The sequence below is a fragment of the Hakea prostrata genome, chromosome 6, assembly GCF_041222555.1.
Source record: "Hakea prostrata isolate BN-2017 chromosome 6, UWA_Hpros_2, whole genome shotgun sequence".
NCBI classification, from domain to species: Eukaryota; Viridiplantae; Streptophyta; class Magnoliopsida; order Proteales; family Proteaceae; genus Hakea; species Hakea prostrata.
Window position 1 is genome coordinate 1038344 of NC_142605.1, and position 6409 is coordinate 1044752.

The window sequence follows — 6409 nt, forward strand, 5'->3', positions numbered from 1 at the left end:
TCAATAAATCTAGCATAAAACACAACTCATGCAACAACAAATCACACTAGCATAGTCAACCTATGGGAAAAGCACTTAAACCAAAAGAAATGCTAACAAACATTCAATCAAATTCTCATGCAAACCCACATAGACTTATGTACTAGCTTCATTCTGTGCAAGAAACATGATTGATAGACCCATATATAAAAAATAGTTTTATTAAAATAAAACATGCAATCTTGTTAAAGCTATGAGGTGGTTCACACAGAACACTTCTACCTCATTAGCTCCCACTAGGCCCCATTAGGCCCTAAATGCCCAAACACCACACAGATTGTTGGGCCATTGGTGTCCAGTAAGTTAGAAACACATTCTGAACTGGACAGACCAATATCCAAAAAAAAATCCATCTCCCAGACAGACTGCCGTCTGCCAAGACGGAATTCCGTCTGCCTTTTATGCCCAGACGAATGACCGTCTGCCCAGACGGAAATTTCGTCTGGCATTCTGTGACCAGACGGATGACCGTCTGCCCAGAACGAAAATCCGTCTGGTATTCTGTGACCAGAAAACGGCGTTTTTTCTGGATTTTTCATGAACGAAATTTTTCCAAAAAACGGTAAAACACGTTTTTTTCACTCAAAAAATCATCCAAAAACACATGAAAAAAATCCAACAATAAATTTTAAATAAAAAATTATCATCATGGATTATCAATTCATGCAAATCTTCATTAGGGAAATTCACAAGAATCTCCCACTCGGATCCCGAACAAAAATAAGGGTTTCCATAAACCCCATCAATTCTCCCATGGGTTTCGTATTAAACCCTTGATCCTCCCATTGGATCCATACAATTAAAATAAACAATGGGGAGGAACAAAGAACCATGGGAACCAATGGCTCTGATACCAATGTTGGTAACACTCCATATATATCAATATTGTTTAATTGAGGGGGAAGATTCCTTATCTGGATTCGCTTTCCCTTTTATGAAGTATTCGCAGTGGAAGTCTAGATCCACGTTCTCGTTCCACCACCAAATCTCTACCAGGACGATTCCACAATCACTAGGAAAGGGAATGATATCCACAACCCAAATGCCGTGGATTAATGGAATGAAGATCAAAAGCGAGGAAAGAAAAAAAAATTCCAAGCCTGCGATTCTAAGAAAGAGGGAGAGAGAGATGGAGCCGCCGTTTCTCAGAGATAAATCTCGTGCGAATGAATCACACACTTACTCACTAATGCGGTGGTTACCAAAATATATAACCCTATTTTGTAACCGCCCGAATAGTGAGTTTCCAATATTGCCCTTGGGCATTTAATTTATTAATCATATTAATAAATTCCAACAGCGGGCGATGAAAGTCTTCCGATCCTGCGACCATGAGCGACTCAGCCTCTTCAACTGCAACCTGCAACTCTACTCCATCCTTGATGTGTCCCTCCAACACCATGTCCTTGCTTCCGATCAAACTTGATGGCAGCAATTATATTCTATGTGCTCCTAGTTCCTTTCTCTCCTTCATGCACATGATTTATATGGTTTTATAGATGGCAACAATCCTTCACCTCCAATCACTGTGATGTCTTCTTCTTCAACAACTCCTACACAGAACGCAAAATATCTCACCTGGCAAATTCAAGATCAAGTTATTCTTTCATGGATTATTTCCTCTCTTACAGAAGGTCACTTGGCTCAAATTGTTGGAGCCACCACTTCCTATGCTGCCTGGACTACTTTAGAAAAGACTCATGCCTCTCAATCACAAGCATATGTTATGCAACTCAAGCACAAATTATTTCAAATTAAGAAAGGTACCTCTACCATGGCTGGTTATCTTCAATGTGAGAAGTCTTTGGTTGACAATCTTGTAGTCGTTGCTCATCCAGTTGCCAATTCTGAAGTTATCTTAAACATCTTATGTGATCTTGGTTATGAGTATGATGCTTTTGCTACTTCAATCACTTCCCGAATTGATCACATTCCATGGGAGGATTTCACGGGTCTTCTCTTAAGCCAGGAAGATTTTTAAGATCAGCGCTCTTCTCATATGCTGCTTCCCACAGTCAAAGCACATGTTGTTGCCAAATTTCAGCCACAACATTATTCATCTAGACATGGTGTTGGTAATACTCCATGTAATTTTCAAATCTATAATTGATAAAGGATCTTATTTCATGGGTCTTCTCTTAAGCCATGAAGATTTTTAAGATCAGCGCTCTTCTCATATACTGCTTCCCACAGTCAAAGCACATGTTGTTGCCAAATTTCAGCCACAACATTATTCATCTAGACATGGTGTTGGTAATACTCCATGTAATTTTCAAATCTATAATTGATAAGGGAAAGATCCTTACTTGGATTCACTTTCCCAAATATGAAGTATACGCAGCGGAAGTAAATTTGGATCCACGTTCTCGTTTCACCAACAAAGCTCTACCGGGATTCCACAATCACAAGGAAAGGGAAATATTTCCACAACCTCAACTGGGTTTCTCTTTCCTGCGTTTCATGGAGAGAAGGAGAGGGAGCCACCTCCTTTTCTTGGAAAAACTTACGTAATGTAAACACACTCACTTATGCGGTGGTTATCAAAATATATAACCCTATTTTGTAACCGCCCTAATAGTGAGTTTCCAAATTTGCCCTTGGGCATTTAATTTATCAATTATATTAATAAATTCCAACAGCTCCCACTTGCACAAGGGCAAGTGTTAACCTTTCAATGTGTCCCAGACACACATGTATATCGCAGATATACACATTCAATCTCTCTGCTATGTATCTCAAATACATAGACCTCTTGTGTCCCAAACACACATGTATATCCAAGATATATATATATATATATATATATATATATTCAATCTCTCTGCTATGTATCCCAGATACATAGACCTCTTGTGTCCCAGACACACATGTGTATCCCAGATATACATATATATTGATCTCTTCACAATGTATCCCAGATACATAGACCACCTGTGTCCCAGACACTAATATCCACAAGTCATATTGGCAAAATGAGTTGTGCGACCGGTGATATACCTGCACGCGTCAGCTCGAAACTAGAAACCTTCCCAGAAGGCTAGAATGGCACATCACTCAAACAAACATATCAAATAAGCATTAGTATAACACAGTGTCCTAGGTTTATTCAAACTCACCAGACTGAAGGTATCTCGATCCCTTTGAGAGATCACCTTCTTGTCCTTAAAATGTTCACTACTGTAACACATACGGTTGGCGCCAAACAAACACTTTTAGGGTGCAGTTGAATCAAACCTTTCCTTTCGCCCCAGACCATCACTACACTTAGGATTGACTCTTTTCCCGGTAGTGCCCCTTTAGGTCGAATCTATCATGACCATAGGTAACACCCCAAAGTAGCCACATCAATCCTTCGTTTCATGATGTCGTCGAAAGTCACTAAGAACACTAATGGACCATAAGGTCCAGGACTCACACAATGAGAGTAGCAGGGATCCATCCTCTCATTTCCAATGATCGCTAACCACACATAGTATGATATACGTGCTGTCACATCCACCCAGCCAGTACCTATCTAGCATACCCGAGTGTGTGATCCACAGTCCACAATATCCAGTAGTTAGTAAAATCAACCTCCCACATTCACAACAATATAATCAAGAACAAGACTAAATCAATGTTAACAATATTATTCAAATGAATCAAAGTAAAGTAACGAGATAATCATCAGAGTGCGAAAATGATACCAATAGATATATAAATCAAAAGTAGAGTGAGGCGGAATCTCACTCCACGAGTACAGTGGAATGTAGTTTGAAAATCAAAGGGATTACAACTGATTCTAAAGACAAGAAAAAAAGATATATTCTAACTAAGCTAGAATCTTTTCTACTTTATAAAGGATGTCTTCATAAACATAGACTTCATCGATTATGCTCAGACGCTCCCACTCCATAGTAGGGCTAATCCTGGTAACAAGAGAGACCACTCGAGGGATCCTCAAAGTAATCTTCGTAGTCGCCAACACTTTGCGTATGGTACGCTTCTTCATCTTGCACTTCCTCATATTGCGCTTTATAGCCATCAAAACCTATAGAATAGTCTAACAAAAGATATTGTACAAAAAGGAGTGAGTTTCAAAAGAAACTCAGCAACGCAAGTTATTCCATAATAGCATAAATAACATAGTAACACAAACAAAGCATAAGATGATATGATATGAGACAACCAATGTATGTATGAGTTTAACTCTATGTATGCTGGTCTCTATCGGTAGACATGCTTTAAGTCATAGCACCATACTTCTTTGGGTAGGTCAATCACTCCCCCTCAGCCATCTTGGCATCTTGGGTCTGCCGGTGGTAGTTGGGTCTTGGATCCTTCAGGACATTCCATGGTTAGGGGTTTAGGTCACCACTCTCTCACATCACCATTGGTCTAAGTATTGGCGCATGTCAAGGTAAAGCCTAGCCCAATGCAAGTCTTCTACTTGGTCATATCAACTCAGATCCAGATACATCCATTCCTCGCCCCTGGCGATCCTTTCCGGTATCCTCACACTAGAGTCAGCGTATCCTATGGCTACAACCAACTCGGACTACGGACTCATCAACTCTATAGGTCATCCACATATAGTAAACGGGGAAGCTCTCATGTCTTCTCACAGGTTGGTTACCAGTCTTGAACGCCCATGAGCCCAAGTCTATCCATATGCAACTCTACCCATAAATGGCCCCCACAATGCGATTCATGTCCCCTCACGGGTTGATTACCGGTCTTGAGCGCCCATAAATCCCCATTGCTACCACGAGTCGTTCGGTCTCAATACCCTTCCGAATCGGGACTGATATAACAGGGGTATAACCTAGCCAAACACTGCTAGACAAGTCCTAGGTATGATAACAAATAATCCGGGAAAGCGTCAAAGGGCAACATTGGAAATATCCCATACTACTCCCAATGAGGTTCAAGGACAGAAATGTCAAAAGGACATTCCTCAATCCCAAATCATACCTAAACAATCACAATCATAATTCAGCTATATCATCCACGACAGATATCTCATCATATGAAAGAGTATAATAAGACAGATTAAATAAATAAGAAACATACATGAGTAAGTATTCATACATAATCAAGTACATAAAGTAAATAAGGAATTAAGATCCTAATGTACTTGCAGCATTCATATCATAATAGAAACTAACATAACAGTAGCAAATCTAAGTAGTTCCCAAATTAGAAACTAAATCTATGCAATCTATGTTAATATGGTAACAACTTTCCCTACCTTAAATAGATTCGAATGTATTCCGGACGAACAAGAGGATGAATCCAAAGTTAGCAAATAAACCCTAGAATAGCATCACACAATCATTAGGAAGTAGTCCTAAAAGAATAAGCATGAATCGAATCGAATCGGACGAAGAAATAAGATTCTGTTCTTGCATGTTGATTGACTGGGTTGAGTGCTCCAGTCGACCCAGGCAATCTGCCCAAGAGCAAATCCAAAAATAAAAAGAGAATCTTCATTCGAAACCTATGCTACACAAACCGGAATGTGACGAAACTTGGAGAGATTGTCTAACACAGTAGTCTAAGACTAAAAAGCATAATTTAGACATCAAAGCACCATTAAAACCATTACTTACTAATTTAGAATCATAGTTTCTATTTTGGTAAAAATCATAGTTTTCATTGGAAACATGCTATGAATGAAAGAGATGAACTAGAGATGATTAGATCTCATTCTAGTACAAGAACACAGTAGATCAGAGGTATGAATAATCATAGAGAAGTATCTATAATGCTAGAATAAATCAAAATAGGAATATGATCATAGTTTAAGAAGAAATCATAAGAATCATGTTAAGAATGAATGAGATGATCATAGCACAAGAGAATGAAAAAAAATTGAAAAGATATGACTACAAGGTTGCAGCATCTTCATCATAATCTCAATTCAAAGATGAGAGTGATCATGGAAAGAATGAATCAATAATACAAAATATTGAATACTAACCTTTAATTGAAGAACAAGAGAGAGAACTTGCAAGTTTGCAAGGTTAGGTCTTCTTCTTCACTCTTGGAGGTTTGGAGATGGCTTCCCTTCGTTCTCTAAGTGTTTTGGAGGCTAGGGATACTAAAATCACGAAGTCATGGGGTATATATAGCAAGATACTCAAAACAGAAGATTTTGTTCGAGTTCAGCATCTCTGGGTCGATTGGCTGGGTATCATGGCCCAGTCGACCCAGGGTGTCAGCAAAACCAAAGACATGGATTTGAGGGTCTTCCACCACTTGGAATCAAGCGAAACTTTAAACACATATTCTATAACATACCTAGCATGGAAAAATGGATTTAAATCATATCCCACCAAGCTCTAAGGTCATCAACTAATCTTCTCTTCATTAAGGTGCAGTCTCTTCT